Source organism: Podarcis filfolensis (assembly GCF_964270895.1).
Source record: "Podarcis filfolensis genome assembly, chromosome: 6".
NCBI lineage: Eukaryota > Metazoa > Chordata > Lepidosauria > Squamata > Lacertidae > Podarcis > Podarcis filfolensis.
In genome coordinates, this window is record NC_139609.1 from 77754942 (window position 1) to 77782786 (window position 27845).

At 46.6% G+C, this 27845-nt stretch overlaps 1 protein-coding gene and 1 long non-coding RNA gene across 4 annotated transcripts in view; one reads left to right on the forward strand and one right to left on the reverse strand.

Annotated features, from left to right (window-relative positions):
• Positions 1-27845, reverse strand: part of HNF4A (hepatocyte nuclear factor 4 alpha) — a 63093-nt gene that overhangs the window by 23345 nt on the left and 11903 nt on the right. The window lies entirely within an intron of this gene.
• On the forward strand, positions 8585-27746 carry LOC310764819. 3 transcript variants are annotated; one of them, XR_014549224.1, is made up of 5 exons: positions 8585-8758; positions 19032-19179; positions 20486-20558; positions 26468-26670; positions 27528-27746. It is a non-coding gene; the product is annotated as an uncharacterized lncRNA (long non-coding RNA). The 3 variants fall into 3 exon arrangements; XR_014549225.1 differs by having other exon boundaries at positions 19093-19179; XR_014549226.1 differs by lacking the exon at positions 19032-19179.

Consider the following 27845-nt stretch of genomic DNA (forward strand, 5'->3'; position numbering starts at 1 on the left):
TTTTCTAGAAAAAGAGGTGCCAGAACTCGCCATGAACACCTCTCTTGTTCTTTTATAATGGCACCTCTACCTGAGAGGTGCCAGAACTGAGTTCCGGCTGGGGAAAAGCCCAGGGATTACCTTACTTGTAGTTAACGTGCCAAAGAATTGGACGAACGGATCTGGAATATTAAAAAAGCACCGATTTCTCTATTCCTAGCTTGCCGCCATTTCACCGATCTAACTCTTTCTTCTCTCACGCCCTGTTGTCTCTCTGTTTGGTGAAGGTCGGCAGAATTGTAATTCCTGCTCTGTCATACACGGGCCTTTCGTTTTACTTCCCTATAAAATGATGTTTTACAGGCTGTGACTTCACTGTAAACAACTCCCACCCCATGGCATTTTTTTACCACACATCTTTCAGGGCCAAGCGAGCCCTGAAATGTCAAAGTGGGCCCTCTCCATATTCCATCATGTGATGATACTTCGCTTGGACAAGTAAGATCTTCCTTGTGGTCCCCTCCCACAGGTACTGTTTAGCATTTGGGCCAAATGGCATGTGACACTCAAAATCTACGATCAGATTGCTCAATGTCTTTTTTAGAAGCTTGGAAGCTCCTGCGAGAGGCTTGGAGCAGCAGTGCTGGGGAGGGGGCTCTGGTTAGCCCTCCCCCCTGTGCCATTTTCCTGATTGAAATTCTATCCACCTTCCTCAACCCAACTGCTAATAGCCTTGGCAGGTACAGTGCAGACACCTGCACTTTTACTCCAACCAATTAACAGCCGATTCAGATTCCAATAAATATGCACAGAAGTTGAGTTGTCTACATACGAACATGTGTTTTCTATCATGCAGGGAAACACAGGTTTTGAATATTGGGGTGGGGGGCAGGTTATGCCAAAAGAAACTAGAAAGCCCATGCAGTGCGGTATTGGACTAGGACGATCTGGATGCAAATAATTGTTCTGTAATATTACCTATCTGCACCATTGCTCACTTCAGAAGCATAATCACTGCATTGATTGTGAAAAGCAAATGAATAAGACCTTTGGCTATTTGGCTTGATCACTATCAAACCATGAACCTCTTCTGCAATTGTACCAAAAGTAGCCTTTACAGACCCTCCAAGTGTCCCTGTTTTATAGAGAAGTCCCTGTTTTAGAGAGAAGTCCCTGTTTTAGAGAAGTCGTCCTGGTTTCTGATTTGATTCCGGAATGTCCCGCTTTTCCTTAGGATGTCCCTGTTTTCATTGAAAAAATGTTGGAGGGTATAATGTCATCCAACCCCTGACAGATGGGGCAGGGGATGCCCGAGCTTCCCCCCACCCCAGCCCCCAGAACAGACTGCTATCCGCAAGCCTAGGGAGCCTGGCAGGAAGTTGCGCTGGTCTCCCCAGGCTTGCGGATATCTGTTCCCCGAGCTTGTGGGACTGGCGCTGGGGAGAAGCCCGCTTCTCCCAGCGCCAGCCTCCAAACCAGGTCGGGGAACAGCGGGATGGCGGCGCTCCGCCTCCCTGCTGTCCCCCAAGCTTGTGGGGCTGCCCGATATCTGCACGAAGCCCGGGGTGCGCTGTGCAGCGCGCCCCAGGCTTCGGGATGCAGGCTGCTATCCGCAGCCTAGGGAGCCCTGCGGGAACTCCCGCGGGCTCCCCAGGCTTGCTGATAGCTTCCTGAAGCCTGGAGAGCGAGAGGGGTCGGTGCGCACCGACCCCTCTCGCTCTCCAGGCTTCAGCGAAAGCCTGCATTCGCCCCATAGGACGCACACACATTTCCCCTTCATTTTTGGAGGGGAAAAAGTGTGTCCTATAGGGTGAAAAATACAGTACTGTTTTCCATCACCCCCTATTTTCCGAAATTTCAGTCCCCCAAAATAGGAAGCGTCTTATACATGGGGGCATCTTATAGATGGAAAAGTACAGTACATATAATTTAGTTAGAGCTATCCAAAGTCCCATTAAAGGCATTCACAGTTTCTTCACACAGCTGACTGGCCTTGTGCACAAGATTCTGATTAGCAAGTATGGAGGGAACCCCAAAATTAATTGCCCTTTCTCTGCTACTTGTTTTCATCTCAAGCTTGGAGAGATATCATTATATGCAGTGAGTTGGTTTTCAGTGGCCTCAACTGGGGAGGAGTTTTATGACCCACTGGAAATTCTGTTGTGTAACCACCACAGATTAATAACTGTAAATCAATTTATTGTTTAACAGCATCAGCTGAATTGCACTGAAAAGCCAGTAATAATTAATGATTATGGCAGTTTTGTTTATTTTTTTGCAACCATTTTTATGATTTAGTTTCCATGGAATAAATTAATGACCCTGAACTAGTTTTCAGCAACTCTTTGCTAGGTAAACCAGCCACTGATTTAAATCCTTGGATAAATCTGGTTTCCCAAGGGGTATTCTCCAACCTAACAGCCCCCCAGTTACCAACACAGACTCAAATGAAGAACATGGCAGGACAAGTGGCAGTGGCCATGAGATTGGGGAGGGGGCAGTGAAAGAATCTGAAAAAGCAGCCATATACTAAATGGAGAGATTCTACCACCTACATCTGTTTGAAATACAAGTTGGTTGGTCTGGTACTGTGACACATATTTAGGGAACAAAGCCCCACCTAGAAATCTGGTGGGGTCAGGTCTGAGACATTATGCTGCAAACCTCTACCTATTCTCAACCTCTATCTATGTGTAAGTAAACCATATATCGTATTGGCCCGAATATAAGCCGCACCTGCAAATAAATTGCCCCTTTACAATTGAAGGGTAAAAGGAAAAAAGACAATACCCAGGCTGCTTCCGGGGGGGGGGGGGCGGGGCGGAGCTGTGCTGCTTTTCCAGTAGCATAAGGTCTCGAATACACAGTAAGCCGCACTTCAACTTTTTAGGGTAGAATTTGGAGGGGGGGAAGTGTGGCTTATATTTGGGCCAATAAGGTAACACAACATGCCAGTGGCTCTCCAGTAAAAAGGTAAAGGACCCCTGACTGTTAGGTCCAGTCGTGGACGACTCTGGGGTTGCGGCACTCATCTCACTTTACTGGCCGAGGGAGCCGGCGTACAGCTTCTGGGTCATGTGGCCAAAGGAAACCAAGCCTAGGTAGCCCTCGAACCCTGAAAACGTCTCACCATTTGAAGAAAATGTGTTTGCATAGCACTTGTGTGTAGTGATATATTGGATGCATCCAAACTAAGTGAGTTGCTTTCAGTTAGCCGCAACTGAGATCGATGGGACAGGTTAATCAAGACTTAGGTCCTGTTGATTTCAGTGAGAACTATGGGCAACTAACGTAATCTGGATCCAAACCATGGGCTGGATGAAGTAGCTCATGGTTTTCAATGAGAACAGGAAGCCTATGATTCAAGGTGAGGGTCCTCCCACCCCCAGACATCCTTTTTATTGGGCATTCAAGAATACTCCTGCTCATGGTGCCATTTGGAAGGTTCTAGGCCAGGGGCTGTCAACCTGGTCCCTACCGCCCACTAGTGGGTGTTTCAGGAATCTAGGTGGGTGGTAGGGGGTTGTAAGGCGCAAGCTGAATCCTCCTTCCATCAACCACTGGTGGGTGGTAAGGAAATTTTACCATCCAGAAAGGTGCATTAGTGGGCAGTAGGTATAAAAAGGTTGACTACCCCTGTCTAAGGGACACGGGTGGCACTGTGGGTTAAACCACAGAGCCTAGGACTTGCCGATCAGAAGGTCGGCGGTTCGAATCCCCGCGACGGGGTGAGCGCCCGTTGCTCGGTCCCTGCTCCTGCCAACCTAGCAGTTCGAAAGCACATCAAAGTACAAGTAGATAAATAGGTACCGTTCCGGCGGGAAGGTGAACGGCGTTTCCGTGTGCTGCTCTGGTTCGCTAGAAGCTGCATAGTCATGCTGGCCACATGACCCGGAAGCTGTACCCCGGCTCCCGCAGCCAATAAAGCGAGATGAGCGCCGCAACCCCAGAGTCGGTCACGACTGGACCTAATGGTCAGGGGTCCCTTTACCTTTACCTTTACCTTTACCCCTGTTCTAGGCAAACCTACTTTCAACACTGTTTATGCACAAAAGTACCACAAGGGATAAGCAGCTTGGTTTCCAACCAGTGCATGTTCCATAACTTCACACAAATGTTCTGTTATTATCCGCCCCCCACATTTTCTTTGGGCCATAGTGCAAGAGTGCCCCTCCAGACAGCAACAATGCAGAAACATTAAGAACATAAGAAGAGCCTGCTGGATCAGACCAATGGCCCATCTAGTCCAGCATCCTATTCTCACAGTGGCCAACCAGATGCCTGTGGGGAACCAGTGAGCAAGATTCAAGCACAAGAGCACTCTCTGCTCCTGTGGTTTTTCGGCAGCTGGTTTTCGAAAGCATTGCTTCCCCCAACTGTGGATGAGGCAGAGCACAGCCATAAATAGCCCTCTCCTCCATGAATTTGTCTCAGCTTCTTTTAAAGCCATCCAGGATGTGGTCATCATCACTGTGTCCTGGGGAACTGAGTTCCATTGTATATGCACTACCTGGAAAAGTACTTTCTTTTACCTGTCCTGAATCTTCCAACATTCATCTCTGTTGGATGCCCATGAGTTCTAGTGTTATGACAGAGGGAGGAAAATTTTCCCCACGTCCAGTTTCTCCATGCCACACAAACTTTGCTACACTTCTGTCACGTCACCTTGCCTTTTCTCCAAACGAAAATGTACCAAACGCTGCAACCTTTCTTCATAAGGGAGTCACTGCACTCCCTTGATCATCGGGGGAGCATCACAAAACCACCAATAAAGTTATATTCTGAAACCGAGATGAAGGGAAGTCAATTAATGTTGTGTGTTATTTAGTTATTTAGTTAATGTAAGTTAGTTAGTTGGTGTTTTATGTTAGGTGATGTTTTTTCTTTTGTTTTTTTATTATTATTATTTCTTTTATTTATGTACTCCTTTTTTGTATGTATGTGTTATGTATGTTTATTTCTTCACTTGTTTTAATGTTGGATGTAGCAAAATGAATTAAAACCAATAAAATAAATAAATAAATAAACAAAAAAAAAAAACCACCAATAAAGCAAAATGATGTGTTGACGGTCTAGTATAAATCCACCACGAATGCACTACTATTGTGACAATGGCATGTTGCAGAATACGCCAGCAAAGGAAACAAACAAACAATGGAGCGCAGACTGCCCATGGGAACCACACACAAAGCACCAACATAAGCCACACTCTTACCACGGTCACATATTTCTTGCATGTAGTTCCTAAACTAAATGCAGCAATACTGAGAGGCCTGGTTCAGAATTACCATCTTCCTTGGGAGGGGATGTTAAACAGAATAGCACTGCATGGCCCCTGAGAACGCAGGTCATTTGGAACAAACCAATGCTTTCTGATGGCTATTTACATGGATCATTTTAATACCACGCACCCTATGAGTGCACTTAATGAGGATTCAAGACTATCACACTGTTAGGAAGTTCCTGTGTTCATGTGTTTCACCCATCCATGTGACCTCACTGAGAAGATAAGAGCCTTGCTGGATTGGACTAAGGATTCGCGTAGTCTAGCATCCTGCTTCCTGTAGAACAAACCAAATACCTGTAGGAAGCCCACGGGTAGGACATTGGGATGAAAGGCTAGGGCTCCTTCCTACTGCTTCTCTCCAGGAGCTGATATTCAGGGGCATATACTGTCTCTAGAAGTTCATAACAACAACAACAACAACTTTATTATTTATATGCCATGCATCTGACTGGGTTGCCCCAGCCACTCTGGGGTGCTTCCAGAAAAATATAAAAACACCACAAAACATCGAACATTAAAACTTCCCTATACAGGACTGCCTTCAGATATACAGTGGTACCTTGGGTTACAGACGCTTCAGGTTACAGACACTTCAGGTTACAGACTCCCCTAACCCAGAAATAGTACCTCGGGTTAAGAACTTTGCTTCAGGTTGAGAACAGAAATTGTGCGATGGTGGCGCGGCAGCAGCAGGAGGCCCAATTAGCTAAAATGGTGCTTCAGGTTAAGAACAGTTTCAGGTTAAGAACGAACCTCCGGAACGAATTAAGTTCTTAACGCAAGGTACCACTGTATTCTAAAGGTTGTGTAGTTGTTTATCTCCTTGACATCTGGTGGGAGGATGTTCCACAGGGAAGGCGCCAATACCGAGAAGGCCCTGTGCCTGGTTCCCTGTAACCTCACTTCACTCAGTGAGAGAACTGCTAGAAAGCCCTCTAACCTGGACCACATGGCCACTCTGGTTGGTGCAATTGCAGAGCGCCATGGTTGCACAAATCATGACTCCTGCCTCTCTGTTGGTGATGGCATCTGGTGTGTGACTATCAAAGATATAAAGGTTGCTCCTTGAAATAACACGTCCAGGTTATTTCCCCTTCAGCTAGGAGCCTGCTAAGCCAATAATTCATTTGCTTGATAGAAAGGAACAATGGAGTACAAGATGGTCAGGGAAGTGGAGAAAGAGCTTTAGCAGCCCCATTGAGGGATCTTCCACCTCAATCTGGGCTCGGATAGAGTGATCCCTATGATTAGATAAACGCGTACAGACATCAAGTTAAATATGTGCAGGATTTGCCGTAGTGTCTAGTACAATATCATAAACCTCCAGCCTATTTTGCTCCGTTCAGCAAAACAAGCCTTTTGCTCAAATAAACTCCTTACGAAGGAAGGCAAAAATAGCTTCTTCGCCCCTACAAGGTCTGCGGGAAGCAGCTCCGGAAGGATTAAGGATGCTAGAAATAGCAAACGAAAGAAGTGTATGCACAAGGGTATCGGGGTGGGGAGTTTCTTAAGGGGAACAGAACGATTAAATACCTGGAAATTGCCAAAGGGCCATATTTAGCCTTTCTCCTTTAGTGCTGATGACTCAAATGTATTATTGCTAGTTTTCAGCCTAGCTTCCAGGGAATAGGCAACTTTCCAGAAGTGGAGGCTGCTGGATTAGTGGGAAGGGGGCACAGTGACCACCAACCTCAGTTTGTCCTCAGTGACCCCATCCACCTTCTTACTTAGAACCAGTCCATTTGGGGGCAAAGCCTGCCAGCTTCCCCTTCCTTAGTTGTTGCTCTTGTAGAGCTCAGCAGGGAGGGAGACAAAACTAGAACTGGTTGGCTCTGACACCACCTACTGTTGATCTCCCTGCCTTCCACACTACCAGGTGCAGGGGGGCACCAGCCAGTTAACTTTTCTCAGCACTATGAGGCAGTTTGATGCAGGAACATGATCCTCTGCTCCCATACTATGGAAGGGAGCACATAGCTGTACCTTTGTTCTCTACTCAAAATAATAATAACAACAGGGGAGACATGCACTGTCTCTAATCTAGATGGAAATGTGAACAATGCATTTCTACAGAGCGGGTAAATGGCTGGTGATCTATAGCCTTGCCTGTGTTTAGTTGTGGTGTGTGCAGTGACATTACAAGTTCTGGCACCAAATAGAGAGAGGACAGGAAATATTACCTCGGGTTAAGAACTTTGCTTCAGGATGAGAACAGAAATCGTGCTCCAGCAGCGTGGCAGCAGCAGGAGGCCCCATTAGCTAAAGCGGTGCTTCAGGTTAAGAAGAGTTTCAGGTTAAGAACAGACCTCCGGAACGAATTAAGTACTTAACCTGAGGTACCACTGTATGTAGTTTCCAGACACAGTTTTTAACTGATAGGAAATGGCAAGATGACAGCCCAACTGGGGGGGGGGGGACAGGAAGCATCCTTGGGAGAAGAAAGAAGGATTTCACTTGCTTTTAAAATGCATTATTTAAAGCTGTCTACTACCAACACTTTAAAAGGGGCAAGACAAATTCATGGAGGAAAGTTCTACCAATGACTACAAGCCATGGCAATGTCTGTACAGAACTTCTGTATGCTGCCACTGAATATCCAGCTGCTGTGGAGCAACATCAGCACTGAATGGGGTCTTTGTACGCCTGCTTTGTGGGCTTCTTTGAGGCACTTGGTTCACCATTATGGAAAGCAGGAATATTGCATTACATAGACCTTTGGTTTGACCCAGCAGCGATCTTTTAATGTTCTAATGCAGGGGTAGCCAACTTGGTGCCCTCTAGATGTTGTCAGACTACACCTTCCATTAGCTATGCTGGCTAGGACTGACTGGAGTCCAACAACATCTTGAGGATGCCACGTTGGCTAACCCATTTCTAATGGAAGTCTTGCCATGCAAACTACATGGGTAATGTGGAAGTGAGAGGAGAACGAGCCCTTTTCACTAAGGTGGGTGGTGGAGTCTGCTTCAGAGGAGTTTGGAAGAAGTTTGTGTCTCTCCTGATAAAGAGGCCTTTCTTGCATTTAAAATCATTTGGATTTTCTCTTGCTTCTGTAGAGATGAATGTTTAAGTATACATGTGCAAAAGCTGCCTATTTGAGGCTATTCAGTCTTCTGTTTACTAGCCCATGTGGTAAGCCAGTTTGGGCAAGAGTACCTGAGTTACAAGAATCACGCCAGCACAATCATCTCAAACCGTCCCTTCTGCTTTTTCACACACACACCCCCTTTGAAATTTCAAATTCCAGTTTGTGGACAAAGTCCTATCTATCTGAGAATATAGATCTCCGACCACTGACCAAACTCCATTCCAAGCAACTCCCTAGTTATGCTTCTCCCCAGGCTCTGACATTCAGTGCTTGGAGCTGCAGGAAAGATTTGCGAACCAGCTTTTCATGCCTGAGCAGTTGTGAACCTTTGAAGAGTGGATCTGGGGGGCCATTTTTTGTGGCTATGGAAGAGGATAACCTTCTGATCACCAGTAACCAACCAGGTAGGAAGATCCTTGTCGCCTGTAGTTCCCAAAAGCCTCTAATTCAAAGGAAAGAGCCGAAAGCATCAGTTGTGCTTGAAGTATTCATTTTGGGCCACTGGTTAAGATTAAAAAAGGAAAACAATGTAGAAGGGTTTGGCTACTGAAAGCCAAAGAGATAGGAAGGAAGGAACTCCAGTTGGAGACATTTGATGTAGTTAACAGATAACTCTCCAGAACAGCTTTCTCGCTCTCATCCCTTCTGATTCTCCCCAGATTAGTTCAAACTTACTTTTGTGCTAATCATTTCTCGGCCTGTTTATCTTGCATTAAAAAATTAACAGAGAATAGTTTACTGCATGACTTGCTAACAACTGCAAGAAACGGCACACAAAGCTGCCAGGCTGAATTCTGAGCCCTTGTGCAAGATCTTGCTTTGGATCTAGGCACCTAAGTTTTCAAAAGTTTTTAAAAAGAATGATTATTCCCACCCCTCTAAAGTCAATATTTTGTTCCTGCCCCTTTTCCATGACCTGAGTATATATTTGCTCTCCGGCTGTTTCCAAATGAAGCAGATAAAGCCCGCAAAGGCTTGCATTTTGTCAGACATTAGTAAACAGGGATCTTCTTTCCACACCATCAAATCCCGTTTGCCTTTTGCCTGAATTCATGTCTTAAATGATTACAGAGCAGTCGTCCCCCCTTCCCCCACGTGTTAATAACCACCCCTGTGGAATTCAGCTGAATCAGAAGGATGAAGCACATTTATGGATTACTAGCCAACTGGAAGAAAAGGAAAAAGTAGCAGATATAGGTATCAGGGGGGTATATCCATGCTGCAGCTCAGAAAGGGGTCAGGTATGCAACTGGTGCAGAACCCGGGCAAACAGTTCAGGCAAACAGAGGCTTCAACCACACTGGTTTTTCACATGACAGACAAGCAGCGCCAGCACAGCAGAACAAGTTCACTCACCTCAGGCAGCTGCTCTTCAGTGTTATGAAAGGGCAGCAAATTGTTAGTTGTTGGATTCATGTTATTGCATTTTTACTCCCAGGGTGCTAAAACAACTTGATTAGCCTTGGGTAACATGCACCATGACTATGACACTTCCTGTTCTGTCCCCGGCAGCAAAATATCTTTGGCTTGTCTTACAGATAGGAGCCACTTCAAGGCCAGTGTAGACTCCTCTACAATTTTTATGCCTGGCTTCCAAATGCTAGTGAAAATGCATGTAGAAAATATAGGTCCACCTTTCCTGGTGATGTTCTGGGTTAGCCCTCCCAAAGCTGAACTAAGAACTCGGGAATCTGTTTTATTGATGTGCCTAAAATCAGAGAGCACACACAGGAGGTCCCTTTGCACACACACCCAAATATTTGAGGGGTGCGGGGCCCCCCAAATTTCATGGGCATTGCCATTCAAATGGTGCGTGCGTGCCACGTTATGCGATCAATTATGTGGGGCGGGGCTTACCTGTCCTCCCCCAGTTTTATTAAAGTTGGCACCTGCAAACACCCCCCACACCCCGCCAATGCATTCCCTGCATAGACCTTCCTCTATCAGAAACAAGCAAGGCTGCCAACTTCTTATCTAGCAGGGCTCCTGTGACTAATGTTAACGGAACGCAGAGGGCTCTCTTGGACGAAATGAAGACACCAACCAGAGCAATTCAGAGCAAAACAGCAGCCAGTAGGCTTGGTCTTTATTAGTAAAGACTGTCGCGACAGGGCCCCCACCGCCCACAAGGTGAAGCAAGATGGAAGCCCCGAACAAAGGGAGACCCTTACTTTTATTACTTGCTAATCCCCTTGGTTACACCCTCAAATTACATCATATTTACATCATGATTACATTGAGAACAGGAGGAGTTAGGGGAGGAGTTGGGCAGGTAACTCGAGCATCTTCACACCTGGCGAATGTCCCCCTCCTCCCTTACTAGTGAATCACCTGGGCGAAAACAAAGGGAAGGGGCGCCGCTTCCTGCCCCCTGGAGGGAATCCGGTCATAGTCCTTTTGTTTTGACCGAAGCTGAATACACGGTCGTATGCAGGCTATTGTGTCTTCAGCCGGTTGGTCGTCTAAGCCCATCAAGCCGGCTATCAGGATGGTCAGGTTATCCGGGTGGAGCACTGTGTACGTGCCTGCTCGGTCGAGGGATTATGGCTGGTTGGTACCAAGTCACCCCCCTTTGATAGTCTTTGTGATTTGGAGCCGAATAAAAGTGGTCCGATGAAAATCCGAGGTACGGTTGATTTTTGGCGAATTTCCAAAGAAGATGGTTGTTGAAGTTCAAAGCACTCCCAAGTTTAGATACAATGTAGCAACATTTGATTAGATCAGTCACGGTCAATTGAGTCCGGAAACATTGTATTAGTGAGCTGTCAAAGTGAGGAAGCGGTAGATGCCGGCTGCAGTACCAGCGTAGCCGCCACTAGGGGCGCTGTTCGCTAATGCTGATTGGTCGAGACGGCAGCCGGCTGACCCAGAGTTCGGCCGCCCGGTCTACTGAGGGGAATTACATAGAGGGAATAGGGATTCTATAGAGCTTGTCAAAATAGCGCTTCCTTATTTACGGAAGGCTTTCTTTACGGAAACAACCCTCTGAAGGGACGTCTCCCGGATGGGGATAGGTGTGTGTGTGTGCGTGTGTGTGTGTGTGTGTGTGTGTGTGTGTGTGTGGTGCTTGTGCATTACAAGTGAGCGTGTGGAAGAGACAAGGGGGGGGGTCTCCGGCCACAGTTCCCCCCTTCGGAGATAAGATTGCGAAGGTGCCAGACCGCGCAATCCTTCTCTCCGCACAAATCAATAAAAGTCTGACAAGTCATACCTAGGACTCAGGCTCTGCGTGTTCTTCAGGGATCCCATCTTGATGAGGGTTGATGAGGTCCTTGGGGCAGGCATGGATGTTCGCGGACGGAGAGTTGAAGCACAAGAGCCGCAGTTTTGACAGCACATCGGGAAGCAGTGAATGGCACAGCAGAAAACAGCAATGCAGATTGTAACAGTGACCAGAATCAGGAGTCCGTTTCCCATGAGTTGTTTTATCCATGCGGACCCCGGTAGCCAATCCCAGAACTGAGCATTCGACAGTCCCTCATGCTGAATGTCCTTAAGTTCGTCCGTCAGTTTGTGAATATTGTTGAGATGTCCAGTAATATTTAGGGTTTGATCGGAGATGTATGTGCAGCATTCGGTTCCCACAAGGGCACATACTCCTCCGGTCGAAGCGAGAACATAGTCCAAAGCCAGGCGGTTCTGAATCGCCGTTTGCCTGACCTCTGTTAATTCCGTTAGGATAGATTGGGTGGCAGCATTGGACTCTTCCATAAAATTTAGGAGAATGTCCGTTAGCTTGAGGATGTCAACATGGTTGGAACCTGCTCCGTAGGCGGGAAAAAGGGCCCGGCCATAAGTTTCTCCATTGGCTGTCACGTCGGAGAGTTTCGACAAGTCCTTAGCCCTTTTATTTCGTCTTCTTCCGGGGGGGAGATCGCGGGTGACTCGGATCCCGGGCAAGATCAGTCCGAGGTAGCAGGTTCCTCGGGAATGGGGGCTGGCCCATACATAGCCACGGTGGCCACATATCCAGAACAACCCTTGCAGGCACGAATCTATGCGACCGGTAAGGAAGGTGCGAAAGAAGCATTGGGAGACGGGGGAAGGGTCCCAGGAGTCAGGCAAACTCATAACGCGTCTCCACGCGGACAGCAGGCTGGGATGGGTGGAGGGGTTGCCTTGTTGCCATAGGGTAATTCTGCCAGTTAAAGTGATATCAATGGTGTACTTACAGGTGCTCTCGCCAATGACTTTGTCCTCGCCGCTGAACTTCCGGCAGAGGTCGCCCTTAGTGGGTCCGTTCAGGTAGATGTACTGGTGGGTCAGATTCACAGCGGTCAGGTTCCAAGACCGTACGTCCGCGGAGAGATGTTGTTGTAGAGTAAGGGGTACTCCGAGGAATGGTATGCCACTGTGGAGGTGTGCGGGGGCATTGGCACAGATCCAGCAATTGTCCGTGGTTGTTTGTTTGGCAATTTGGGAGATCAGTTTCACGTAGGTGTTTGAATGCCAGGTGGACAAAAGGTCATTATTGGTGGTGGGGTTTTCAGATATTGACAGTTCCCCCCTTTGTCGAGGTGCGGTCCCAGCGGGGTGGAGTGGATCTTGTCGGAGCAAGTAGGTGAGGTTCGTGGTCAAACCTCCGCATCTTTGTGGTCCGGTGGTGTCCCATTCAGCTGGTGGTGCAGTGGAGTGATGCCAGCCTTCGAGGTATGCCTTGCCGTCCCAGGTGGTAGCGGCGCCAATGTCCCAAATGCAGCAATATCGTCGGAGACAGACTCCTTGTAGGGTGGTGTGACGGGGGGCGGTGTCGACTCTTTGGCAATAAAACCCGTAGATTAGGTGGTCTGTGGGGTGATTTTGGTCAGTGTAGACCGACTCACCACCACCATTGTCTAGAAGTGTCCAGTTAATCGTTTGTTGGGGTGTGCCGTCGGAAAAGGTTGTATAAGAGCCATTGATGCAGTGGGCGCGGTACCACGGGCCATCTCGGGTGAGGATGAGTTTTCCAAGTGGCGTGTAGGAGGTAGAGCGAATAAAGAGTTCCCAGGATTGGTGTGTAGTAAGAGTCGGTAGTACGGAGTGTCGGAGAAGGATGCGGGTCTCGGGTAGGCAGAAGTCGAAGTCTCCCAAGCGATCCAATGTTCCGGCTTTCACCATGTCAATAATCCCGAAATGTAGATATTTGTATTGAGTTTGTAATCCAGGGCATGATGCATGTGAGGTGGTGGTGGGGTGAGAAAGGGTGGTTACGATGAGGGTGGAGAAGAGGAGGAGTTTGGGTACGTTGGTGTCCATGGCGTGTCAGCTGGTGAAGCTGTCAGATGAAGCTGTCAAAATGGAGCTGTCAGATGAAGCTGTCAAACGGAGCTGTCAGATGAAGCTGTCAAACGGAGCTGTCAGATGAAGCTTTGGGGATTTTACGGAGTCGGAGGCGGATTGGTGGTTGCTCTGCGGTTTCTGTAGTCGTGATGAGTTCAGAAGACCAATGGGCGGGTGAAGTTGGTGGTTCGGGTCCGGTCTGTTGGGCCCAATTCGTGCAGCGTGTGGAAGAGACAAGGGGGGGGGGGTCTCCGGCCACACTAAAACAACTGCATGACAAGCAGGAAATCAGCAAGCAAAGCTTTCCCTTTCACTGTAGGGTTGCCTCCAGGCTGTCAGCATTTTGCAGGAGGGAGTGAAATGAATACTGGCAATTTAGGTTTACACAATTCAAGCAGATTCAATCTGTCGCCCTAGTGCAACAAATCCCCTTAGAAATAAATGATGGGGATATGCACTGAAAAAGTTGGGAGGGGGGAATCAATGATTAATAAGTCAGGATTGTCAAATAACCTCCCTGCAAACAAACAAATCAGAATGAATGCTCAAGAAAGACTGGACATAATCTAACCTCTGCATAAGCTTTGTGCAAGCAAATCAGAATTCAATGCTCACTAAATAGGTCATCTGGAGGAACCCTGTTAGAAAAAAGCTTCACCAAGTAAATGTTGTGCTTGCCATGTAGTTGTTGAAGAGCAGCCCTGCTAGATAAAAAAAACAGCTGGCAGCCATGAGATGGAATTCCACCCCCCCACTCCATTTTGATGCTAAGTCAACTCAAAAAAGTAAGGAAATATTTCTTTTAAGTGTAAATGCATTTCTGATACATGAGACATTAGTTGGTTGCTGGAAACTTGTGGGGAATCCACAGTCAATTATTCTGATGTGGAATTGGATTTGCATAGCCATTTGACTATGTACACAAACAGCAAAATCATACTTTACTCATACGGCCATTTTCTATAGGAAGGATGAAATCACTATTCACAGTCAGCCCCGACAGCTGAGTTGCTGCTGCTTAGCAGGAGGAAGAGCGGAGAGTTCAGTGTGGCGCAAACGCAGTGCTCCTGCTGGTGTGTTTTCACTATGCTGACCTCCCACTAAGCGGCGACTCAACTGTCAGGATGTCAAGTGAGCACGCTACCTCACAAAACCATCTGTTACTGAGTGTAGCGGCTATGGGGGCTTCCATGCTGTTTCTAGCTGGGATTCTGATGCAAAATTAGCATTTGTTCTATTTGTTCTTTAGATGTCTGTTTGCACTCTACCTGCTCTGTTTTTATGGTCATAAGCATTACAAAAGACATGGTAAATCTACGATGCTCATTTCATCCAAAAGAACTCTCTACTTGAGGAAGACGAATATTTTGGAAGTTTAAGGCACGGCCATATGCATCATCTAACTACAATAACTACAGCAACCCTATAAGGCAGAAGTGAGGAACCTGTATTTTAAATGGAGGTGAGAGAGTCCTGCTTGATGGAGGCTGCATAGCATATCCCCTCCCCCCAACATATCAAGAGGGAAAATTGGAGCAACCGCACTTCCTCTCCTCCCTCACCCCTCCAATCGTTGTCCTCTGGCCTTCACTGTTGCCGCCTCAGAAGATGCTGTGCTGGTCCGTACAGCCTAGGGGAAGAAGACACAGCCGGCGCCTCTGCTGCTGGCACCAGCTTCCAGAAGTGCCGCAACAGAAGGAGGAAGAAAAGTAGCAGGGGCAAGTTTATTCCCCCCCCCGCCCCCTTTTTTCAGTGTTAACCAACTGACTCGCGCCACAGTGTGGAACCAAAAACCACCTGTCTTTTGGCCCTGCGTTCTGGCGTGGCCAGAGGACAGGAGGCAAAACAGGACATCCCTGGATTGGAATTTGAAGCTGTTAGGGCGGCTTTTATAAATTTGGGATGTCCCGCTTGGAGGGCATGGCATAGTGAGTTCATGACAAACAAGAGATTCGAATCTGACGCTTCCCGATTTGTAGCTCAGCCTCTTAGCTGTTACATTACACGCCAGCTCTCGCCTCAGTTGCATTAAGGCTTGCATAAATGAAAATCCTTGGGTAAATTAAATTAAACATCACCCATCTTCTTCAAATAGATGAAAATGGTGTTGTGGTAAGGAGAGAGACCACACTGAACCAATTAATCAGTTTGGTAATTGGCCTGGGCAGCGTATTCAGGAATGGAGCACTGACTCCTTGTGTGATGGTGATTCCCCCCCCCCTTTCAGGTCATATGACTGGTCACTATCCTCTGACATAGTTGTTTGTTCCAGTGTTGAGTTCCTGTGCATTATCTGCTGATCTAGCCTTGGCTGTCTAGACCAATTCTTTCTAGGAGATTCCTGTTTACCTGAAGAGATGTGGTGTTTGCATCTCTTATAAACAGGTGACCAAGGAAGTGTCAGTGCTGCCACAATGACCTTAGCACTGTTTCTTGCACAGGTTACAACGGCATTGCAAACTTAAACCAGTTTTATGCCTCTTTGACCATCACTGCTTGCTGAAAGTAGGGCTGCCAACTTGTGATTTCATCCTTGTTTTCTAAAATACTGATTATGACTTCTCTGGGCTCCTTCAGAGCACAATGCAAATGGAAATATTAGTAATAGTAATAATGTCTGCAGGGTCTGGGTTTCTGTAAATGGTTCTCTCATTCTGATGACAGTCTGGTTTTTTCCTTAGAGACCATAATGCTCAGCTGGCCTTAGTTATAACTAAAAAAAAAAAATCATGCACAGAAAGACCAAGAGTAATTTTAGGTTTTAGCTGAAAGCCATGTGTGGAGAACCTGAATTCTGCCACCACATATACAGTCTTTCCCCATAAAATTTGATTTATAGGCCTTTTATAAATCTCATCTGAAACCTTTCTTTCTTGAACTGTTCTGTTTGGAAGTCGAATAAACACACAAAAGATGCCCTCTTTGGCTGTTCATGACATTATCAGAATCAACCTACGAAAGGGAACTAAAACATCCTCAAAGTGCTGGATGTAATCAAAGGCCCAGTAATAAACAAACACTACCTGAGAAAGGAGAAAGAACGGGAAGTGTCAACCTTGAAAAATATAGGCCCCATTCACACATCACTGTAAGCCATTGTTAATTCTTAATGGTTTATCATGGAAATGCACAGTACTGTTTTCTAGAAAAAGAGGTGCCGGAACTCATCATGAACACCTCCCTTGTTCTCTTATAATGGCAATGGCCCCACCTGAGAGCTGCTGGAACTGAGTTCCACTGATTTCCAGCTGAAAAAAAGCCCTGGAAATGCAGATGGCTTCTGATCTCCTCGCCTTTAGCCAGCAGGAGCAACAAACCACAACTGATGACTTAGCATTTCATGTGAACCAGAGATTGTGCTTTGTTTTACTCAGACAAACCATGATCAGGAAGCCAAGATGAAACGTTGGCTTTGCATCATGGTTTGCTTGCAGCGAAACAAACCAGAACCCGTGGTTCAGTCATAACGGTATTCAGGAGTGGGGCATTGTTCATGCTGCTTAGAGGGAGATGAACAAAGTGGGAGCCATCCTTGGTTCTATGGGAAACCATCAACTATGGTTTACTGCAGGGCAGGAGAAGCTCACCTAGTGGGGCTGAGCTGACAGCAATAGCCTCCTAGCACCAGCAGCTGTAGCACTGCTGTCATTTCTCAGCAGGAGTGAGGCAGCAGCAAAGTTGGGGCTTTACTGGCAGGAGTTCCAGATTGGCTCCACTGGAGCGTTGAAGAGCCCCCAGCATCACTGCCTCCTTGGTGCCCCCTCTCCCAGTAATCAGCATCAATGCTGCTGCTGGGAGGTTACTGCTGCAGCTTCACCCCACTGGAGACGCAGTTCTTGCACTGTGGTTGTTAAGTTGTGGGTGAACATATCAGGCGACACAGCGATTCTTCAAACAGCTCTTGTTTATTCACAGAACAGAACAGAACTGAAGGGTTCAGCCAGCCTGCTTATATAGAACTCCACTACAACGCAACAGTAACCACTTTCTGTACCTATCCAATCACTGAACGTCACTTTCAATCCCTTATTTGCATATGTTGACCTGAGTGAAAACTATCTACAGTATCCCCCTGCTGGCCCAGGGTGAGAACTTCAGTACATAACACCAGTAGCCAACATGGTGCCTTCCACATATTTTGGAATTGAACCCCCATCATCCCACCCTAGGATGTTGCCTGGTCTCCTTTGTACTGTCCAGGACTCCTGGGAAGAAGGGCAGAATAGAGATCTAATAAGATGAATCTCTAATTCTTGGCCATGCTACCTGGGGCTGATGGGAGTTGTGGTCCACATTGGCTATCCCTGGTTTACCATGAGATAAGGTGGTCGCTGTGAACAAGTTGAGCAGCAAACCATCTTTTACAATGGATACCCCTTTTCAACACTGCCTTCCAAACAGCTTATTAATGCTCCATTACAGAATTTTGTAATAACAATTGCAGAAGTATCTTTGATATGGTTACTTTCTTGCTCAGTTACAAGAACATTTAAATATTCTCTGGTGGCACGTAAATAATAATACTCCTGGTTCCCCCCTCCCACTGAAAAAGTGAAACTGCAAGGCTGATTTCAGTTAATGTCACCCAAACCTTTATTTCCAGGGACAGAAGGCCAATGTTGAAATCCCTGTGTTCAGATATTTCATCCAAGCAATTCATTCCTCTCTTAGCCTTTCCACCCAATAAAGTTGGGGTAGGGGAAAAGAGGAAGGGGATTTGAGGGGTCATGGAGTGTGGACAGATATAGTGTAGGTTAGGCCACAGAAAAACAAAGGATCAAGTACAGGCACCCAAAAAAAACCCCCACCAAATACACCCCGCAAAAAAGGCAGCTCCACAGACTGATACAATTCCCAATGCATTTCAACAGAACCCTTTGTCAATAGAAAATTTCTGTATAAACAAGAACAAAACGATGGTTCCCGGTTTGGGGGGGAAATGGCCGTGGCTTATTTCCAATCCAAATCTGACAGGAGCCAAGTTGTGGGCTGTGGGCAGGAGCCACTCCTCACTAATGGCAATGCATCTGTGAAAGGGCCAGTGTGATTACAAATCATTTTGGAACTCTATGAAATTGTTAGCCCTGGGCCGAAGTAAGCCTGCGGGACCAGTGGCGTAGCGTGGGTTGTCAGCACCCGGGGCAAGGCAAGTAATTTGCGCCCCCTAACCCGTGGATTTGCGCCCCCTAACTTGTGGATTTGCCCTAACCCCAGATGTTGCGCCCGGTGCGGCCGGCCCCCCCTGCACCCCCCACGCTACGCCACTGTGCGGGACTTCAACCATCATTAACCTCCAATGAGGAAGAATAGGAAATAATTATATGTTTATTTCACTGAAGACAGCCCCTTCCTCTGAAGCATTGGCATATGCTGTGAAGTTGTTTAATCTACTTATTTTTCCAGTTTTCTTTCCAGGGTTGCATGGAGGCCAGGATGGTAGATTAAAATCTTCTACCTCTTCTAATTAATCATGCAGGTGTGAATGAGCTACCCAAACAACTTGCAAGGAAAAAAAAAGCCCATGTAACCAAAAGCTGCTGAGCCATCTTGAATGAAAGATCATGTTAGTAGCATAGTATTTTGATCATTCACCACTTGTTTCTCCCAGAAACCATCCTTAGCTAATGCCCCGTTCTGCCATAAAATAATTAAATTATATTACAACCATAAAGTGCATAATTTAAGTCAACCAAGCATTTCAACAAATTGGAATATGGTGGCAAGCTGAAGCCATGAACCTTTATAAATCAATCATCAACTGATAAACGCAGCAATGATTAACTCCCAGAACTGGTGTCCCCAAAGTTGGTTTATTGAAAACATGCTGAGGGCGGATGATATTGGGTAAGTTAATTGCAGGAGGGGGAACGTTGGCGGGGCATAAACCTAGCATGTGTTTGACGTGATCTGGCAGGAGGGGAAAGCCTAGTGTGAACTGTCCAGAGATCTCCAGTGTTTTTCCTTCTTCTTGCATGAGAACAGTGGCTATTACTTGGCATCTCTTACACAGCCTTCCCTGACATTACTCAGCAGTGTGGAAGCTAAAACATCAGCACAGTTCCTTCCTGTACAACTAGGGTGCCATCAAAACCTCTGAACCACGTGGGAAGCGCAACTCCAAAAACTGGGGCACCATTCCCATAGGAAACCGACTCCCTCATGGTGGTCCGGAGCTTCTAAACAGTGTGGGAAGCAGTCATGCTGTCGTAGTGGCTCCCTCTACCCTCAGGGAATTGCTGTTACGGTACTCAGTAGTAGAGCATCTCAGATTCAATTAGACCGTGGTGCTGATAATGCCAAAGTTGTAGGTTCAGTCCCCGTATGGGACAGCTGTATATTTCTGCATTGCAGGGGGTTGGACTAAATGATCCTCAGGGTCCCTTGCAACTCTGCAATTCTATTATTCTATTTGGAACACTAGCACAAGAGGCAGAGGTTTAGGTTCAGCTAGACTTATTACCCCTGGGGTCTCTGTTTTCAAACTGCAGGAATGAAACATAAGAGATTAAAGTGGTACCTTGGGTTACATACGCTTCAGGTTACATACGCTTCAGGTTACACACTCCGCTAACCTAGAAATAGTGCTTCAGGTTCTGGGAGATAGAGACAAAATGGGTGAGTAGCTTCTCCACAGTTCCAGGAACCTCAAACTTTGCTTCAGGATAAGAACAGAAATTGGGCTCCGGCGGCACGGTGGCAGCAGGAAGCCCCATTAGCTAAAGTGGTACCTCAGGTTAAAAACAGTTTCAGGTTAAGTACGGACCTCCGGAACGAATTAAGTACTTAACCCGAGGTACCACTGTGTTTAAATATGTAGTCTGAAGCAACTATACCATACGAATATTCTAAATGTGTTTCTCTTCCCTTAGGGCATGCCAGCACATGATTCATTCTGAGGATGATGTGCTAGAATGAAATCATCACACTCTGTAGGTATGAAAGGCAATTATTACCAGATCGGTACAGGATGCGCAACTGATGCAGGCCACAGAATTTGGATCCTGAGTCATAAGAGCAAAGGATTACCTGATCTTTCTAGGGATGTGCCCTGTATTTTTGGATTGTACGCTATACCAAAAGCACTAAAGAGCAGGAAGGCATCAACAAGAGATATGTCATGGAATAGGGCCATGGAAAGGGAATCCATTTAAAGAGACAGCAACATAGGGTTTTTGTTATTTAAATGAAGGCTCTGGTTCAAAATTTGCAATATTTGGGGTGCATGGGTGGATAACATGTTTGCCCTGAGGACTCACTCATGAAGCCTTGCACAAAAGCTGCTGCCATGGGAATACCTCTTACAGAAGAGGTAAGTTTAGATCTACTCCCATGTGGTTTGGGTTCTCGTCCCCCTCAATTGAAACTTTCTAAAAGCTGAGAATTCAGCCACATCCATTATACAAGCAATGGTAGCTTAATAACTTTAGGGCAAAGAGAAGATGCTTGTTTCAGCGAGCAGTTCCAAGGTGGTTCTGGGAGATAGAGACAAAATGGGTGAGTAGCTTCTCCACAGTTCCAGGAACCTCAAACATCTGGAAGAATCTGAAGGCCAAATGGGTTATTGTGATATGTTGGCTTCAGAGAATGTTTGCCCAGAAATTACCGGACAATAAAGGACCAAAGAAAACTTCCTGCTAATCAGGTTTGAAAACTCAAGAGTACTAATCCTCACAAAAAAAGCACCAGGCTTGACTCTTCTTTGAAAAGTTTAAAGCTGTTAACATGTTTTCAAAGACAATGAATCTGGGTGCTGTTTTCTCCTACTCCGGGTGTTTCCACAAGTAGCATTAAAATTCAAAACATTCCCATGCATTAAATATTTGGGTGCATGTGTGAATGTTGCTGACGTGGGTGGAGAATAAATTTTAAAACTGAAGGTACATTCTAACCAATCAAATTTTTACTTTCACATTTCAGATTCTGGAAGCTTTTCAGTGACACGCACGGAAGTTAGATGTACAACTTCAGGCAACCATTTGCGCAATTTGCTTGGTTAAACTCTGGCAACACTTGAAGGAGGGAAAAACACCCAGTAATACTTTTTCCTCCCCAAACAGGCTGATGGTCAAAATTAAAGTCCTAGTAGGACCCAGTACCTGGTGTTTCCTGAAGGAAATCATAGCCATTCATGTTCCAGATGGACCTGATGGTTCTCCAAAGAGAGAAAGAGAGAGCTAGAGGAGCCTCACACCCCGAGAGGGACTTCTGCCCAGCAAGCAGCTTAGGGGTTCTGAGCAGGGAGCCATGTTCTGTCTGACTAAGCAAAAGAGAAGCCAGCGGGAGTGTGGGCTGCAGGGCTAAGATAATCCCCTTAATGCCAGTCACAATGAGATTTGATTGGAGGCAGGAGTTCATGCTGTGGAGTTTAAGGAGTGCTGCTGAGTGCTGGAACAGGTTTCATAAGGTAGCCCCAAGAGCTGTGCTACTGTGGCCATGTCCCATGACCATCCTGTGCTGAACCGACCACGTTTCCAAAGTGGCTGCTGCTGAATATGCACTCGCGTCTGCATGTGATTCGTCCGGAGTCAAAGAGTTTAAATGTAATAAATACATAGCATGTCTGCAGCACTTTATCTCAGAGAACAGCCACACCAAACGTTTAAAGCACAGGGTTTCTCCCAAAGAATCTTGGGTCTGTTAAGGGTGCTGGGAAGGTTAGCTCTGTGAGAGGTAAACTTCAGTTCCCGGGATTCTTGCGGGGGGAGGCATGTGATTTAAATGTGATTTAAATGTCTAGAGTGGGTGTGGCCAGTTATATTTACATACCTTCCAACATTTCTCTGATGAAAATAGGGATGTCCTATTCAACGAAAACAAGAAGTTTATTATTTATACCCTACCCATCTGGCTGGGTTTCTCCAGCCACTCTGGGCAGTTTCCAATATATATAAAAACATGCTAAAACATTAAACATTTTTTTAAAAAAACTTCCCTATACAGGGCTGCCTTCAGATGTCTTATAAAGGTTGTATAGTTACTTATCTGCTTGGCTCGGGGGGTTGCATAACTCCATACCCTCCAACCTTTCTCCAATGACAATAGGGACATCCTAAGGAAAAGTGAAGGGATGCGGGTGGCACTGTGGGTTAAACCACAGAGCCTAGGACTTGCTGATCAGAAGGTCAGCGGTTCAAATCCCCGTGACGGGGTGTGCTCACATTGCTTGGTCCCTGCTCCTGCCAACCTAGCAGTTCGAAACCCCGTCAAAGTGCAAGTAGATAAATAGGTACCGCTCCGGCGGGAAGGTAAACGGCGTTTCCGTGCACTGCTCTGGTTCGCCAGAAGCGGCTTAGTCATGCTGGCCACATGACCCGGAAGATGTACGCTGGCTCCCTTGGCCAATAAAGCGAGATGAGCGCCGCAACCCCAGAGTCGGTCATGACTGGACCTAATGGTCAGGGGTCCCTTTACCTTTAAGGAAAAGTGGGATGTTCTGGGATCAAATCAGAAACCAGGATGGCTTCTGTAAATCTGGGACTAGAAAACAGGAACACTTGGAAGGTCTGATATTGTTGTTTGCATGTTCAGTAGGTGTGCAAAGCCACTCTGCTGTTCGCACATAAAGGCTTCTCACATGGTGGCAGAATGAGCCGCAGGTGAGGGAGCTAGACTGTGCAGCTGAATTGCACTGATGCAAAAGGATGCTCTGTTGTGAAAATGGCTTAACTGGTGTGTCTTTTAAGGGTTGGGCTGATTTCAAACCAGCCCTTTATCCACATCCCTAGGGTTTCCCAGGGCCCCCTGCAACCACACTGTATATTATTGTTCCTAGTTTCCCATCCCAAATGCTTTTTGACAAGGGGAAGAATTTGACTTGTGTCTCTCAGGCATCAGCACTTCCAGTTTTTGATGATATACAGCAATACCGAGAGCAGATAAGGCAGTTCCTTTCTCGCTTACTGGAAAGCTTTCTGCTGGCATGGAGATGGAGATATGCCACCCAAGCCAAACACTTCTTTGCAGGTGTACATGCAGGTGGGGTGTCATGGAGGTTTTTAAGCAAAGGCTGGATGGCCATCAGCCATGGATGCTTTAGTTTAGTTGCTATTCCTGCATTGCAGGGGGTTGGACTAGATGACCTATGGGGTCTCTTCCAACTACAATTTCATGATCCTATGAACCCTCTTTTTGCACAAGCAAGCTGCAGTCTGCAGAAAGGGGAAATGAACACTGTTGGAGTATAATGATTTGGAAATGAATAAAACGTGGCTTCTGTGCACACCAGAAGGTGTGAAAAAGGAATTATTCGACTGAAGACACCAACAGTGCAAACTTATGTGCACCTAGTCAAAAGTCAATCCAATTGAGTTCAATGGGGCATGCTCCCAGCAGGTATATGGGTCTATGACAGCAGCCCAACACCACAGTTCTTTAAATCCCTATTCAACAGTAAGTCTCACTGAATTCAGTGGGGCTGCTCCCAGGTAGATATATGCACATTTCATGAAGCCACATTGCACTAAATGGGACTTACTTCCCAGTAGGCATGCATAGGATTTTACTGTAAGGCTGCAATGCTTTGCACACTTACCCAGGAGTAAAGGTAAAGGGGCCCCTGACCATTAGGTCCAGTCGTGACCGACTTTGGGGTTGCGGCAATCATCTTGCTTTATTGGCCGAGGGAGCGGCATACAGCATCCGGGTCATGTGGCCATCATGACTAAGCCACTTCTGGCGAACCAGAGCAGCGCACAGAAACGCCGTTTGCCTTCCCGCCGGAGTGGTACCTATTTATCTACTTGCACTTTGACGTGCTTTCGAACGGTATGTTGGCAGGAGCAGGGACTGAGCAACGGGAGCTCACCCCGTCGCGGGGATTCGAACTGCCGACCTTCTGACTGGCAAGTCCTAGGCTCTGTGGTTTAACCCATAGCATCACCTGCATCCAGGAGTAAGCCCTATTAAACATACTCAACTCACGTACAAAGAGGTGAATCCCGCTGAACACAACGTGGCTTCCTTCTGAGTAAACACATTTAGAATTGCAGACAGAAAACTCTTCTTATTCCAGTATGAGCTATGTAACTATGCAAATGCAATTACATTTTTAATATTAGAGTTACTATTTTGCAGTTACCCATGAGTGTGCTTTATTGTATTGTGATTTTATGTTTTACTGTTGCAGAAAGATGGGATAGACATTTTAATAAATAAGGAGTGCAGAAATCCATGGATATTAGTAGGCATGGTCCTTGCCAAATGTACGCAAATATTCATTTAACGTGCCTATTGGCAGGAATATGTTTTAAGTTAAAGGCTACTAAAAAGTAGCTGCTAGGGTTCCTCTCTCAGCTTCCTTTTGTTGACTTCTCATCGCCCCCTAGTGACAAGTCATTGAATCCAAGTAACTTTCCCTTTTCCACGAAAGGCGACTTCAAACTGCAGGTACAATATAGAGCCACCCCACAGTTGCCTCTTATGATAAACTCAGGGATGTACAAAATATGCACAGCTATGTCAGGTGCAAAGATGGTCTGCAAGCATGTGAGACTCAATATAGTTCTGAGTCTTTCCTGCTTGTTGCTCACATTTTTATGGCGAACACAGCAGGTTTTTTAAAAGTAAATCCTTAATAGCATGCGTGTTATAAGTGTGTGGTTTTTTCCAACCGTAAAGCCTCTTACACTCGTATTGAGCTGCTGTGATGTCATGGAATGTTCACAAGTATTTAAAGTGCTCAGGAAACAATCTGTTGGAATATTCATTGTCCATTTTGAGGAAGGAAAGGGAATGCCAGTTTTGCCTGGAGAGATTATTTGTGGGCCATGGGGAGGATAGCAAAGAGCCCCCAGACAGTAAGGAATCTAAAAAGACATTGAGTGGTGCTGAATTTTACATATAAATTTTAACTGGCCAGCCAATTCTTTGGCTACAGACTGGTACAACATATTCAGTACTGCTGTTAATTAAGTTTAGTTTTTTCTGTGAATGCAGGAAGCTGCCAGTGGCCTTTTTCACATGTAACGCTAAGCCAAAGCATGGCTCAGCGAATGTTCAGGCTCCCACAGAGAAGATTGTGATTGCTTTACTCCTCCTCTGGTCATTCTGCTTCTGCACTGAACTCAGCCATGCTTTGGCTTAGCGTGTTGTCTGAACTTGGCTCTCTCAGACAAACCACAAACTATAAGCCAGGGGTGGGCAACCTAAAGCCCATGGGCCACAAGCAGCCCACGGGGGTCGTTTAACTGGCCCACAAGCCACCCCCAAACCAAGCCACCCACTCAGCAAGTCCCCCACACGCTGCACTAAACTGGCGCAGCGTGGCACGGGGACTCACTTCCGCAGACGCCGGAAATCGCGGGTGCGCGCAGTCTCGCCCACTGAGGGATCTCCACTGGAGTGAACTGGTCCAGGCAAGGTAAACCTTGCCGACCCCTGCTATAAGCGATAAGACACGCCTTGTTTATGGCTTGCGGTTTGTCTGGCGAGAGTTAAACCACAAACCCAGGTTCAGATGCCAAACCATGGCTTCACTCAGTGCAGCACAGCAGCAGAGCCACCAGAGAGGAGCAAAACAACCATTATTTCCTCTCTGGGAACCCACATGTTTGCTCATTCACATTAAGCTATGGTTTGGATTCACATTACACGTAAACCGGGCCAAATACTGTCAACTCTGCTTGATAGTGACACATGGATTTTGAAATAGGTTAGAGCAGATCTACTTGCCTTAATCTTAAATGATCTCCAAAACTGAAAAGGTGAGCAGATATAACTCTCTCAAAACACTCTGGGAATAATGTCTTTTCTTACACAGGTGACTGCTTTTTCCTGTATATTTTTTTTTACAGCTGTGATGTTTCTCTCTCTCTTGGAGTACCGCCTGCTGTTATGACTCTCAAACGCTCAAGAGAATCAATGCCGTCACCAACAAAGCCAGCCCCACCTATGAGGCAGGGTGAGGTAGCTGCCTCATGAGGTGGAAGCTGAAAGGAGAGTGCTCCTGCGGGAGCCCCACCTGCCCTGCCAACTTTGCTGCCAGCAGAGAAGTGGAAGATAGTGCTGGATGGCTCCATCATTGGTGCTGCTCTGCAGGCACCACTGCACAACCCAGGTAAGGAAGGCTGCAGAAGGGCTGCATGTTCCCATGTTGGCAGAAGAGGACACACTGCCCCCTGTTCACCAAGAAAGGAGAAGTTCAGGTTTGACCTGAACTTAACCTGGTGAGACTACTACTACTACTACTACTACTACTACTATTATTATTATTATTATTATTATTATTATTCTGGCCTTTGTCTAAAGATCTCAGGGCAGTGTTCAACACATTACGAAACATTCATAATAAAAACCTGTCCATTAGTCTGGAGTCCCAATGGATATTGGAGGTTTAAAAGGTAAAGGGACCTCTGACCAATAGATCCAGTCATGACCGACTCTGGGGTTGTGGCGCTCATCTCACTTTATTGGCCGAGGGAGCCAGCGTACAGTTTCCAGGTCATGTGGCCAGCATGACTAAGCAGCTTCTGACGAACCAGAGCAGTGCACGGAAACGCCGTTTACCTTCCCGCCGGAGCGGTACCTATTTATCTACTTGCACTTTGACATGCTTTCGAACTGCTAGGTTGGCAGGAGCTGGGCCTGAACAACGGGAGCTCACCCCGTCGTGGGGATTCGAACCGCCGACCTTCTGATCGGCAAGTCCTAGGCTCTGTGGTTTAACCCACAGCGCCACCCGCGTCCCTATTGGAGGTTTACTGCTCTGAAAAGATTTCTTCCCCCAGCAAGCAGAAGTAAAATCAATTATGCAAACACACACAAAAAAACAACAACCCGCAAATAAGCTGAACACCTCATTTAGATCACAGAGAGGGGCTTTTCTTGGTAAAGAATTTTGGTTTTCCCTCTCCACACATCACTGAATAGGTCCAAACTGCCATTTTCTCTTACATCCTCTGCACCCCAATTCAGGACAGCAGTTTTGAAAACGGACCAAGGAAGAAAGGGGATTTACGGACCATGAGCCTATTCACCCCAGAGTCATGGGTTCAAGCTCCACATTTGGCAAAAGATTCCTGCATTGCAGGGGGCTGGACTAAATGACCCCCGTGCTCTCTTCCAACTCTGCAATTCCACGATTCTATGGGACATCATTCCTCCTCTTTAATCGGCCCTGCATTTTCAAAGTCTACTCCATGGGTAGGCAAACTAAGGCCCGGGGGCCGGATCCGGCCCAAATGCCTTCTCAATCCGGACTGTGGACCGTCTGGGAATCAGTGTGTTTTTACA